Here is a 15,063-nt window from a genome sequence, read left to right on the forward strand (position 1 = left end):
TCCGAGTGCCTCGGCAGTGCGCGCCCGTGTTATCGCAGAGAGGGGCAGAGTCAGGGGCCTTTGTGTGGGCCAAAGCAGAATCTCGAGCCGCCCCAGCGCCTTGCAAAAGCCGCGCACGGGGACGGAGCGAGACTCAATTCCAACGCTGCAACTTTTCCCTGCGGTTGGGGGTTTCACTCAGAGCGTGAGACTGCTGGCTGGATATCCTGGTCGCAGACAGTGAGTGAGAGTTTCCTCCAAGCGCCCCCCAGAAGTGGGCGCCCTCTTGTGTTACCGGACAGAGTGGCAGAGCCAGTGGTCTTTGAGTGGGCGGAAAGCCCGCCTGATTATGCTAGCAGCTCTGACTGACTGAGCCTTACCCAGAGCCCTGTGCTGAGTGGAAATAGAGTGAGGAGTTGCCAGCTCTTTGAGCCTCTTACTATCCAGGCAGAGGCAGCAGCAACCCCATAGCTGGATTATCAGGCTACTAATTGAGGAAGGAAAGACTAGGAGAAAGGCTCCAGGAACACGGACTCTCTCACTGTCGGAGCCTATAAATGCTAATGAGCCTCGACTCCCACAAGACTAAAGCACAATACATGACATTGCCATAGAGACTTATCAACTGCAAGCCTCTACCTGAGCGTGCCAAAGGGGCAGAACCCGGGGTACAGAGTCACCGACCAGGAAGAGGGAGAGAAAAGAAAAAGCAAGAAGATAACCTCTCAAAATCAAGAATAATCTGCAGACTTTATAACCTATCCCATTTTATTATATTTGTTCGTTTGTTTCTCTTATCTTCATTCTTGAGACTTTTTTTTCCTCCTCCAATTTGGCCGATTAACTCTCTACTGGTCTTACTCTCTCCTCTCCTTGAACTACACTACCCATAAGTGTTACATCTCCCATTATCTTTTCTCTTCTCTTCCTTTCTCTCTATGAGGGTTGCACTCCAAAACCCTTAACTCTCTCTCTCTCTCCTTTCTTTTTTCTTCTTTTAGTGGTTCCCTCTTTTTTTTCTCTCTCTCTCTCTTTCTTTTCTCCCTCTATATTAGTTTCTTCCTTTCTCCTTTACATCTCCTCTCATTCAAACCTCAATAACAAACAAATTATCTTATCTGGGACTCAAACCTATGTTTGTGGCATTTTGGGGGGTTTTTACTTCACCTTTTTAACTCACTAGCAGTGCTCCCATCCCTGGCTCTCCATATTATCTAGTTCTTGTTCCACTAAATACAATAGTAAGTTTTTAATTTGTCCCCCCATTTTTCCGTTTTCCTCTTATTCCACTCATCATAACTCTTAGACAACCAACACCTAAAAGCATATCATTTTATTCTTGACCCAAATTTTTTCCTTATTTGCTTTTTGTGGGTCCATACGCTCTTTTTTTTTTTCTTTTTTCTTTTTTTTTTTTTTTTCCTTTTTTTTTTTTTTTTTCCTTTTTTTCTTTTTTGCCCCTTTATTACTTTTCCCCAATTCAGGCCCTCCATCACAGGCATTGTTTGTTATAACTCACAGTCCACCACAAGATTTTCTCAAGAAAGAGGGGAGAGGAGAGGAGAGGAAAAAAGGAGGGGGGGAATAATTTCCTTTTTTTAAAAATTTTTATTTTATTTTATTTTTCTTTATTTCATTATTAATTTTTTTAAAAAAAAACAACTCTTTTCGATTTTTTATTTTTTTTATTTTTTTTAACTTTTTATTCTTCATTAAATCTCATTAATACTATCAACAAAACCACCCTCAGATGCCATTAAGGAAGAGAAAATCGAATATCATGGATACAAAAGAAAGAGAGGTAACACAGCTAGATGAGGAAAAATCTATGGAGAAAAAATTTAATATATTGGAAACCTTGGAGCTAAATGACAGAGAATTCAAGATAGAAATACTAAAAATCCTCCGAGATATACAAGAAAACACAGAAAGGCAATATAGGGAGCTCAGAAAACAACTCAATGAACACAAAGAATATATGTCCAAGGAAATTGAAACTATAAAAACAAATCAAACAGAGATGAAAAACTCAATTCACGAGCTGAAAAACGAAGTAACAAGCTTAGCTAATAGAACAGGTCAGATAGAAGAGAGGATTAGTGAAATAGAAGACAAGCAACTTGAGGCACAACAGAGAGAAGAAGAAAGAGACTCAAAAATTAAAAAAAATGAGATAGCCCTACAAGAATTATCTGACTCCATCAAAAAGAATAACATAAGAATAATAGGTATATCAGAGGGAGAAGAGAGAGAGAATGGAATGGAGAACATACTCAAACAAATAATAGATGAGAACTTCCCAAGCCTGTGGAAAGAACTAAAGCCTCAAGTTCAAGAAGCAAACAGAACTCCAAGTTTTCTTAACCCCAACAAACCTACTCCAAGGCATATCATAATGAAATTGACACAAGCCAACAGCAAAGAAAAAAATTCTCAAGGCAGCCAGGGAAAAGAAGAATACAACATATAAAGGAAGGCCCATTAGATTATCATCAGATTTCTCAGCAGAAACTCTACAAGCTAGAAGAGAGTGGACCCCAATATTTAAAGTCCTGAAAGAGAGGAACTTTCAGCCAAGAATACTATACCCATCAAAGCTATCCTTCAAATACAAAGGAGAAATAAAAACATTCACAGATACAGAAAAGATGAGGGAATTTATCATCAGAAAACCCCCACTCCAGGAATTACTAAAGGGGGTTCTCCAATCAGATACAAAGAACAAAAAAAAAACAGAGCCACAAGTAAAAGCTCCAAGAAGAACACAATAAAACCAAATTTAAACTGTGACAACAACAAAAAGAAAGAGGGGGAGAAGATGGAGATTAACAGTAGCAAAGGACGATGGAGTGCAAAAGTACTCACAAAATAGTTCGCTACAATGAACAGGGTAGGGACCCTTTTCATTACTCAAAGGTAACCACCATTGAAAAAACCACCACAGAAGCACATGAGATAAAAAAGATAGCAACAGAGGAAAGATGTATGGAATACAACCAAATAAAAACAAAAGATAGAAAAACGAAAAAGAAGGATCAAACAAGACACAAAACTAACAGAAAGCAAGATATAAAATGGCAATAGGGAACTCACAAGTATCAATAATTACACTAAATGTAAACGGATTAAACTCACCAATAAAAAGGCACAGAGTAGCAGAATGGATTAAAAAAGAAAATCCAACTGTATGCTGCCTACAGGAAACTCATCTAAGTAACAAGGATAAAAACAAATTCAAAGTGAAAGGCTGGAAAACAATACTCCAAGCAAATAACATCCAAAAAAAAGCAGATGTAGCAATACTCATATCGGATAATGCTGACTACAAGACAGGAAAAGTACTCAGAGACAAAAATGGCCATTTCATAATGGCTAAGGGGACACTGAATCAAGAAGACATAACAATTCTTAATATATATGCACCAAACCAAGGAGCACCAAAATATATAAGACAGCTACTTATTGATCTTAAAACAAAAACTGACAAAAATACAATCATACTTGGAGACCTCAATACACCGCTGACGGCTCTAGATCGGTCATCCAAACAGAGAATCAACAAAGACATAGTGGCCTTAAACAAAACACTAGAGCACCTGGATATGATAGACATCTACAGGACATTTCATCCCAAAGTGACTGAGTATACATTTTTCTCCAGTGTACATGGATCATTCTCAAGAATTGACCATATGTTGGGCCACAAAAACAACATCAGCAAATTCAGAAAAATTGAAGTTGTATCAAGCATATTTTCTGATCATAAAGCCTTGAAACTAGAATTCAACTGCAAAAAAGAGGAAAAAAATCCCACAAAAATGTGGAAACTAAACAACATACTTTTAAAAAATGAATAGGTCAAAGAAGAAATAAGTGCAGAGATCAAAAGATATATACAGACAAATGAAAATGACAATACGACATATCAGAATCTATGGGATGCAGCAAAAGCAGTGATAAGAGGGAAGTTCATATCGCTTCAGGCATATATGAACAAACAAGAGAGAGCCCAAGTGAACCACTTAACTTCCCACCTTAAGGAACTAGAAAAAGAAGAACAAAGACAACCCAAAACCAGCCGAAGAAAGGAAATAATAAAAATCAGAGCAGAAATAAATGAATTAGAGAACAGAAAAACTATAGAAAAAATTAATAGAACAAGGAGCTGGTTCTTTGAAAAGACCAACAAAATTGACAAACCCTTGGCAAGACTTACCAAGGAAAAAAGAGAAAGAACTCATATAAACAAAATCCAAAATGAAAGAGGAGAAATCACCACGGACACTGTAGATATACAAAGAATTATTGTAGAATACTATGAAAAACTTTATGCCACTAAATTCAACAACCTAGAAGAAATGGATAAATTCCTAGAAAAATACAACCTTCCTAGACTGAGTCAAGAAGAAGCAGAAAGCCTAAACAGACCTATCAGTAGAGAAGAAATAGAAAAAACCATTAAAAACCTCCCCAAAAATAAAAGTCCAGGCCCTGACGGCTATACCAGCGAATTTTATCAAACATTCAAAGAAGACTTGGTTCCTATTCTACTCAAAATCTTCCAAAAAATTGAAGAAGAAGCAATACTTCCAAACACATTTTATGAGGCCAACATAACCCTCATCCCAAAACCAGGCAAGGATGGCACAAAAAAAGAAAACTACAGACCAATATCTCTAATGAATACAGATGCTAAAATACTAAACAATATACTAGCAAATCGAATACAACAACATATTAAAAAAATAATACATCATGATCGAGTGGGATTCATCCCAGAATCTCAAGGATGGTTCAACATACGTAAAACAGTTAACGTAATACACCATATCAACAAAACAAAGAACAAAAACCACATGATCTTATCAATAGACGCAGAAAAGGCTTTCGATAAAATACAACACAATTTTATGTTTAAGACTCTCAACAAAATGGGTATAGAAGGAAAATATCTCAACATGATAAAGGCCATATATGATAAACCATCGGCTAACATCATATTAAATGGCACTAAACTGAAGGCTTTCCCCCTTAAATCAGGAACAAGACAGGGTTGTCCACTCTCTCCACTCTTATTTAATGTGGTACTAGAGGTTCTAGCCAGAGCAATCAGACAAGACAAAGAAATAAAAGGCATCCATATCGGAAAAGAAGAAGTAAAGCTATCACTTTTTGCAGATGATATGATCCTATACATCGAAAACCCCAAAGAATCCACAAAAAGACTACTAGAAACAATAAGCCAATACAGTAAGGTCGCAGGATACAAAATTAACATACAGAAGTCAATAGCCTTTCTATATGCCAACAATGAAACAATTCAGAACAAACTCAAAAGAATAATCCCCTTCACGATTGCAACAAAAAAAATAAAATACTTAGGAATAAACATAACAAAGAATGTAAAGGACTTATATAATGAAAACTATAAACCATTGTTAAGGGAAATCGAAAAAGATATAATGAGATGGAAGAATATACCTTGTTCTTGGCTAGGAAGAATAAATATAATCAAGATGGCTATATTACCCAAAGCAATATACAAATTTAATGCAATTCCCATCAAACTTCCAATGACGTTTTTTAAAGAAATAGAGCAAAAAATCATCAGATTTATATGGAACTATAAAAAACCCCGAATAGCCAAAGCAATCCTAAAGAAAAAGAATGAAGCTGGGGGCATAACAATACCTGACTTCAAACTCTATTATAGGGCCACGACAATCAAAACAGCATGGTATTGGCAGAAAAATAGACACTCAGACCAATGGAACAGAATAGAAAGTCCAGAAATAAAACCACATATATATAGTCAAATAATTTTTGATAAAGGGGCCAACAACACACAATGGAGAAAAGAAAGCCTCTTCAATAAATGGTGCTGGGAAAACTGGAAAGCCACATGCAAAAGAATGAAACTGGACTACAGTCTCTCTCCCTGTACAAAAATTAACTCAAAATGGATCAAAGATCTAAACATAAGACCTGAAACAATTAAGTACATAGAAGAAGACATAGGTACTCAACTCATGGACCTGGGTTTTAAAGAGCATTTTATGAATTTGACTCCAATGGCAAGAGAAGTGAAGGCAAAAATTAATGAATGGGACTACATCAGACTAAGAAGTTTTTGCTCAGCAAGAGAAACTGATAACAAAATAAACAGAAAGCCAACTAAATGGGAAATGATATTTTCAAACAACAGCTCAGATAAAGGCCTAATATCCAAAATATACAAAGAACTCATAAAACTCAACAACAAACAAACAAACAATCCCATAAAAAAATGGGAAGAGGATATGAATAGACACTTCTCCCAGGAAGAAATACAAATGGCCAACAGATATATGAAAAGATGCTCATCTTCTTTAGCTATTAGAGAAATGCAAATCAAAACGGCAATGAGATACTACCTCACACCTGTTCGATTAGCTGTTATTAGCAAGTCAGGTAATAGCAAATGTTGGAGAGGCTGTGGAGAAAAAGGAACCCTCATACACTGTTGGTGGGAATGTAAAGTAGTACAACCATTATGGAAGAAAGTATGGTGGTTCCTCAAAAAACTGCAAATAGAACTACCTTATGACCCAGCAATCCCTCTACTGGGTATATATCCCAAAAACTCAGAAACATTGATACGTAAAGACACATGCAGCCCCATGTTTATTGCAGCATTGTTCACAGTGGCCAGGACATGGAAACAACCAAAAAGCCCATCAATAGATGACTGGATAAAGAAGATGTGGCACATATACACTATGGAATACTACTCAGCCATAAGAAATGATGACATCAGAACATTTACAGCAAAATGGTGAGATCTTGATAACATGATACGAAGCGAAATAAGTGAATCAGAAAAAAACAGGAACTGTATTATTCCATACGTAGGTGGGACATAATACTGAAACTAAGAGACATTGACAAGAGTGTGGTGGTTACGGGGGGGAGGGGGGAATGGGAGAAGGATAGGGGGTGGGGAGGGGCACAAAGAAAACAAGATAGAAGGTGACAGAGGACAATCTGACTTTGGGTGGTGGGTATGCAACATAATTGAACGACAAGATAACCTGGACTTGTTATCTTTGAATATATGTATCCTGATTTATTGATGTCACCCCATTAAAGAAATAAAATTATAAAAAAAATGGAAATGATCAAGTTAGTGATGAAGAGTATTTAAACTTTTGGGGTCCACCACACCTTAAAAGTTTGTGGTGAACAGTAAGGATTAAAAGACTCATGGAAACTAATGGTAGCCAACTATCTGTCTCAATGTAATATCCAACCAACTGTGGAAACTTCTATCTTTTATTCTAATGCCTGAAAAAAAATTACCTTCATATAGTCCACTATTGGTTTTCTTGAAAAATCTTTGAGCTATGGAACAAAATCCTACTCTTTTTAGAGCATTTAATGTTCAGTGACTCAGAGGACCCGAGATGTGAGAAAGTATTAAACTGTAGGATTACCTAGCAGATGTAAACTCCGAGTTTCAGTCTTTTTAGAAGTGCAAAATGACACATATTGATGTGACAAAACACCAATAGCATTGACATTACTTAAAAGTTAACAGTCTGACCAGGCAGTGGCGCAGTGGATAGAGCGTTGGACTGGGATGTGGAAGGACCCAGGTTTGAGATTGCGAGGTCGCCAGCTTGAGCGCAGGCTTATCTGGTTTGAGCAAAAGCTCATCAGCTTGGACCCAAAGTCACTGGCTCGAGCAAGGGGTTACTTGGTCTGCTGAAGGCCCCCAATCAAGGCACATATGAGAAAGCAATCAATGAACAACTAAGGTGTCGCAACGAAAAACGAATGACTGATGCTTCTCATCTCTCTCCATTCCTGTCTGTCTGTCCCTATCTAACCCTCTCTTTGACTCTCTCTGTCTCTGTTAAAAAAAAAAAAAGTTAACAGTCTGAGTTAATTTGAGCACATATCTTACCATTACATCATTTTAATAAAAAATTTAAATTGTATATTTAGCTTCCTTGGACTTTTTCATGCATACTGTTAAAAATAACTTAGAATTTAATTCATTCAGCAAAAAGTATTATGTCAACACTATAAATATTATAAAATTTAAAGGGATATTAAGTTTTAGGGAATCAAACTCATACATTTTCTAGTTTGTTATACTTCTTTCTTCCTTACTCTTACCAAGTCATTCCTATTATTTTTTAACACACTGAATTGTTTAAAAATAGTGGAAACTATAAGAGGTCTAGAATATGTATAAAAAATACCTTTTCAATCTGAAATGTCAAGAGGACTTAGAAAAGAAAGTCATGTTTTCTTGTTGGTTAATAATCTAGTTATTAACACCCAGTGTTTTTTTTTTAAGATATAATTTAAAAAAATTATTGATTGATTTTAGAGAGGAAGGAAGAGAGAGAGAAACACTAATCTGTTCCTGTATATGTCCTACTCAGGAATCAAAACCGGTAACCTTCACATATCAGGGTGATGCTCTAACCAACCAAGTTAACCAGCCAGGGCCCAACCAGTTTTTTCAATTCATAATGTATAAAAACACTCCAATTCATTTTTATTTCTAGAGGAAACTGTTGAAAACACTAATATCTTCAGTTAGCAGTGAAAGTAAGCAGAGACCATGGCCAGTTGGATTGGAGTATAAGGTTTCAACATAAATCAAATTTTTTTACAGTATAAAAAACTTTTCTTCCCCTCTGAACTATTTAAAAATAAGGTACTGACATGATATTCTATCACCCCTGACTACTTTACTATGTTTTTCTTACAAAGATGTTTTTTATGCATCTACAATACAACCATCCAAATTAGGAAATTAACACTGATACATTCCTACTATTTGATTACTAATATTCAAGATTTGCCAATTGTCACCAAAATGTCCAAAATGACCCAGTCATCAAGTTTTACAATTACTTTTCATATCCCTTTAGTCTCTGTCAATCTGGAAACATCCCCTGGTCATGCTGTGTTATTCTCATTACATCCTATCTGATGGCGCACAATTTCAATTTGTCTCATTACTGGTGATACTAACTTTGGTCATTTGATTAAGATGGCATTTGTCAGTCTCCTTCACTCTAGAGTTATCCATTTTCTCTTTATAATTAAAAAAATTAAATAGCTTTATTACGATATAATTGAGCACAGTGGATAAAGTGTCAGCTTGGGACACCAAGGACCCAGGTTCAAAACCCCGAGGTCACTGGCATGAGCGTGAGATCATAACCATGACTGCACAGTCTCTGGCTTGAGCCCAAAGGTCTCTGGCTTGAAGTCCAGGGTCGCTGGCTTGAAGTCCAAGGTCACTGGCCTGAGTGCGGGCTCACCAGTTTGAGCACGGGTTCGCTGGCATGAGTGTGGGATCATAACCATGACCACAAAGTTGCTGGCTTGAGCCCAAAGGTCGCTAGCTTGAGCCCAAGGTTGCTGGCTTGAGCAAAGGGTCACTGACTCAACTGAAGCCCCCCCCCCCCCGCCCCGGTGAAGGCACATATGAGAAAGCAATCAATGAACAACTAAGGTGCAGGAACTGTAAGTTGATGCTTCTCATTTCTACCCCTTCTTGTCTTTCTGTCCCTTTCTCCCCCACTCCCATAAAAGGATATAATTGAATCAGAATTTTTTTGTAGACTCACATAGGCCTTTGTCAGAGTGCCTCAGCTTTTGCTTCCCAGGGCCCTTTTCTGCTAGACATTTTTGCGCACAGCTCTCTGTCTCACGCCACTGTCTCAGAGCCTAGGTTTCTGCACACTTCCCAAACTGAAATGCCACTCCTTCCCTCAGCCCTTTTCAACGCTAAGTATCTTTAAATTTTTTTTAATTTATTGAGATGAGGCCCTGGCCGGTTGGCTTGTGGTAGAGCGTCAGCCTGGTGTGTGGGGGACCCGGGTTCGATTCCCGGCCAGGGCACATAGGAGAAGCGCCCATTTGCTTCTCCACCCCCACCCCTTCCTCTCTGTCTCTCTCTTCCCCTCCTGCAGCCAAGGCTCCATTGGAGCAAAGATGGCCCGGGCGCTGGGGATGGCTCCTTGGCCTCTGCCCCAGGTGCTAGAGTGGCTCTGGTCGAGGCAGAGCAATGCCCCGGAGGGGCAGAGCATTGCCCCCTGGTGGGCAGAGCATCGCCCCTGGTGGGCGTGCCGGGTGGATCCCAGTTGGGCCCATGTGGGAGTCTGTCTGACTGTCTCTCCCTGTTTCCAGCTTCAGAAAAATACAAAAGGGAAAAAAAAATTTATTGAGATGACATTGGTTTATAAGATTACACAAATATCAGGTGTACAATTCTATAATCCATCATGTGCATACTGCATTGTGTGTTCACCCGTTCAAGTCAAGTCTCCCTCCCTCACCATATATTTGACCTTCTTTACTCTCTTCAACCCCCCCCCCAACTTCCACTTTGATATCCACCGTTCTGTTGTCTGTGTCTATGAGGTATTTTTTGGTTTTTTGGCTTTGAGGGGGGGGGTTGTTTTGTTTGTTATTTTCTGTTTTAAATTCCATATATGAATGAATTCATATGGTACTTGTTTATTTCCATCTGACTTACTTTGCTTAGCATGGTATTTTCACAAGATCCATCCATGGTGTAACAAATGTCAGTATTTCATCATTTCTTATGGCTGAGTCATATTCCATTGTGTATATGTACCATATCTTCTTTATTTAGTCTTATGTCAAAGGGTACTTAGGTCATTCGATGTCTTGGCCACCCTGAGTAATGCAACAGTGAGCAGAGGTTTATATATTTTTATGAACAAATGTCTTTCAGATTTTAGGATAGACACTCAGAAGAGGGATTGCTAGGTCATATGGTAGCTTTCTTCTAAAATTTTTTGAGGAACCTTCATACTGGTTTCCATAGTAGCTGTCCTAATTTACATTCCCACCAACAGTTACAAGGGTTCCTTTTTCTTCACAACCTCTCCAACACTTACTTGTCTTTCTAATAAGTTATTCTAACAGGTGTGAGGTGATAACTCATTCTGGTTTTAATTTTAATTTTCCTTATAGCTAGTGAAGTTGAGCATTTTTTCATATTATGTAAAATATATATGGCCCTCAGTATAGTTTTGAATTCCCAGCTCAAATCTCTCCCCTTGATAAAGACTTCCCCAAATGCTTTACACGGTCTCTCTCTTCTTCCTGGCCCAAGGCACTCCATTGCACATCTTACTTTGGGAGTTGATCTGGAAAGCTCTTGCATTCCAATTTAAGCATTTCCATTACTATGGCCACACCCCTGTGTGATGCTCTCTGACATAGCATATGATGATGTCATTTGTCTTCTGTTTTAGGGCAACGTCTAACATAAGGCTGGGATAGTAAGTTCAGCTCAGAAAACACTTACTGAACATCAGCCTCACCCTTGTCACTGTCTTGATTTAACCCTACGCTGGTACTTAAATGGACTAACATATATTTGCAGATATATAATTTCAACTTCTGACACGTTGAGCAAGAAGTAGCAAACCAGGTCTTTAAAAAGTATTCTTTAAAACTAATCTGTCTGACTTGTCCTGGTGTAGTGGATAAAGCATTGACCTAGAACACTAAGGTCACTGGTTCAAAACCCTAGGCTTGCCCAGTCAAGGCACATATGGAAGTTGATGCTTCCTGATCCTCCTCCTTCTCTCTCTCTCTCTCTCTTGCTCTCTTTCCTCTCTCTAAAATAAAGTCTTAACAATTTTTAATAAAATAAAACTAATCTGCCATGTTAGAAATCAGTATAACTCTTAATCATGGGGTGGGTAATAATAGGAAGGGGTTGTGTGAGGGCTTCCCGGGTGCCGGTCGCGACAGTGTCTTGAGCTGGATGCTGGTTTCATGAGTGTGTTTAGTCTGCAAAGATCCGTTCAACTGGTCCCCTGGGTGCACAGGGTCTGTATGGCTCAACAACACATTCTTTAAAAGCCAGCATTTAAATTTTTCAAATATGCCATGTTTTATAAAAAGTGAGAAAGTTACTGCATTTTAATTCAAAAGGTCTTCATATTTTAACTGGTGCTTAGTTATAATCACACTCATATGAATATTTGTTCTCAGAGTTGATCTGATGTTATTGTAAATAATAATTATTTCTCAACAAGTTGTATGTCACTTCCGGATTTTGTCAAAGTGTCTTTTTTAAAAAAAAGCCTTCTAACTACATCTATACTGTGTAAACATTCAGGGTGATCTTTCTATAGTTGTTATCAATATTACTCTGTCTTGTACAGCATTGAATCTTAACACATCCTGCGCATATCCTGAATTAAAATTTTCACCGAGTCTGTCACTGTTTTCATTATCATCGCATCTTTGCTTCAATGTCAGGAAATAAGATGTGTGAGAATATTGCTTAGTTTTTTAAAAAAATGCTTTATTTTATTGATTTTAGAAAGAGAGCAAGGAAGAGGGAGAGAGAGAAAGAGGAACATCTCTTTGTTTCTGTATGTGTCCTGACTGGGGATCGAACCGGCAGCCTCTGTGCTTCAGGATGATACTATAACCAACTGAGCTATCTGGCCAGGGCTTGTTCAGTTTTATCTCATTGTGGATTCTAGCTCATTAGTTGAAAAGTGACTATTCATACATCAGATGTCATAACTGGATTGACTTCTGAAGTAGAAGTCAGGGATGTATTTGATGCAAGAAGTTGAAGGACTGACGTTGAGTGGTAACGTTGAGGTAGAGAAAGGAGCATGAGAGAAGAGGGAAGAACAACAGAAATGAAGAAAGGCCCCGCTGTCTGCTGTCACAGCAGTCACAGCACGGGTGGCTCATGCTCTGAGTGGAGAGGTCCTTGTACTGCTAGAGAAAAGTGGGTGGACTCTGGCAATCAACTTCTTTACGGTTACTGCAGTTTTCCCCACTAGGGACCCTTTGATGGAGTTATCTCTAAGGACCAGCGAGGGTTAGGGAGATAGGGGTTAGGGATTTCAGCAGATTATAAAAACAGTGTCACAATAACCTATGCAATTGCTTCCACTTTTTACACATTTCAAACATGGCTTGAACACAAGGAGCAAATCAAAGGGGGCTATGCTGCTGGTATAATTTTTAAAAATTTAATTAGGGTCTTTTCCCAGAATACTGGTTCTACAGATTTTTGAGATAAATTTGTAAATAACAAATATAATATTGACTTGTGTCACTTTCATATGATTCAGACTCCTTAATGGTATTTTCATGTAAACAGTCAGAATGGAGCTTGTATTTTTATTCAAATGCTTGTTAAAATACTAAAGGGAAGCTCTGGCTTGTTGACTCAGTGGAAAGAGCGTTGGCCCGTCATGCAGATGTCCTGGGTTCAATGAGGGCATAGAGGAGAAGCAATCATCTGCTTCTCTCCCCTTCCACCTCCCCCTTCTCTTCCTCCTCTCCTGCAGGAGCCTGTGGCTTGGTTGGTCCGAGTATCAGCCCTGGGCTCTGAGGATAGTTTAGTTGGCCTGAGCATCGGCCCCAGACGTGGGTTACCAGGTGGATCCCAGTTGGGGTGCATACGGGAGTCTGCCTCTCTATCTCTCCTCCTCTCAATAAATAAATAAGATAATAATAATAAAATAAAGCACTGAGTCCTATTGGAAGCTAATAGCTCTATGGCAAAGGATTCTGGTATGGTCATATCTTAAAGAAACATGTTGGAAATAAGATGTCAATGATGAGAATCATAACTTGTCTAGTCTAGTTTCAACTTTGTTAATACCTACTTGTCGAATCATAGTTTGGCCATTTAAACTGTCAGTGCTTGTATCCTAATTTCTACCATAACATTTCTTAATTTGAAAAGTAGACATGGTCATGTTTAGCCTACTTATTCTTCTGGTGATTATAATAATAAAGTTACATATTCAGCATGGAAATGCCTTAGAAGAAAGGTATTATACATAAATAATGATTTATTATTCAAGCTAACATGATGTTTATTCCGGATACTTTGATCAGGTTTTTGTTAGTTTCTTCAGTCCTATTTTTTTTTTTTTTTTCATTTTTCTGAAGCTGGAAATAGGGAGAGACAGTCAGACAGACTCCCGCATGCGCCCGACCGGGATCCACCCGGCACGCCCACCAGGGGCGAGGCTCTGCCCACCAGGGGGCGATGCTCTGCCCATCCTGGGCGTCACCATGTTGCGACCAGAGCCACTCCAGCACCTGGGGCAGAGGCCACAGAGCCATCCCCAGCGCCCGGGCCATCTTTACTCCAATGGAGCCTCCGCTGCGGGAGGGGAAGAGAGAGACAGAGAGGGAAAGCGTGGCAGAGGAGTGGAGAAGCAAATGGGCACTTCTCCTGTGTGCCCTGGCCGGGAATCGAACCCGGGTCCTCCGCACACTAGGCCGACGCTCTACCGCTGAGCCAACCGGCCAGGGCCCCCATTTTTTAAATAAAGGTCAAAATTCACTTGTTAAATCATAAAGCTCTCTGAAAGACTGTAGGATGTTATTAATTTTATTTTCTTTACATTTTATTTTACCTTTTCCATCTTGTAGTCTTTTAAAAACAATACTTTACAAGCATGATCGCAAAGGCTCATCTTATTTTGAGTGACATCTGTAAGTTTTATGGCATAATTATTGTTTCATATTCAAGAGTTGATCAGCAAAGTTCCAGACTCTTATTTTGTTATATTATCATTTTTCCTTAATATGTATAAACATGGAAGAAAAGGAAAAGCATATAATAATTGATTGTCCCACATAATTAATAAATGTTTAGGGAAAAATGTAAAGGATATGCATTATAAATATTATAATCACTAACCAAATTGATAATAAAGCATTTTTGATGTGCATTTTAAAGAAACGAATACTGCTTGCCTTTGTGGCAGAAAGCTCAGGTCTCATGTTTATGGTGGCTATTGTTTATTCACTTAATTATGCATTTTTCCTAACACCTAATAGTGATAATAATAACCACTGCCATTTATAAAGAGCTTACTAAGTGCCAGGCAGTGTTTTAGGCATGTTTTCTTAGGAAAGGGGCCTGAGTCTCAGGAACAGTAAATGAAGTGCTCAAGGTCACACAGTAATGGGAGCTAAGCTGTTGCTGCTTCTCTATCCCCTATTTTTTTCACTGAGATTATTACCAAAAACAGAGTGAGAGAGCTATAA

At 38.5% G+C, this 15,063-nt stretch overlaps 1 non-coding gene across 1 annotated transcript; it reads right to left on the minus strand.

The window, feature by feature from the left end:
* Positions 1-14,247: 14,247 nt before the first annotated feature.
* On the minus strand, positions 14,248-14,323 carry TRNAT-AGU (transfer RNA threonine (anticodon AGU)). Its single transcript has one exon. It is a non-coding gene; the product is annotated as a tRNA-Thr (tRNA).
* Between the last annotated feature and the right edge of the window lie 740 nt (positions 14,324-15,063).

Source organism: Saccopteryx bilineata, chromosome 5 (assembly GCF_036850765.1).
Source record: "Saccopteryx bilineata isolate mSacBil1 chromosome 5, mSacBil1_pri_phased_curated, whole genome shotgun sequence".
In the NCBI taxonomy this organism is placed as follows: Eukaryota; Metazoa; Chordata; class Mammalia; order Chiroptera; family Emballonuridae; genus Saccopteryx; species Saccopteryx bilineata.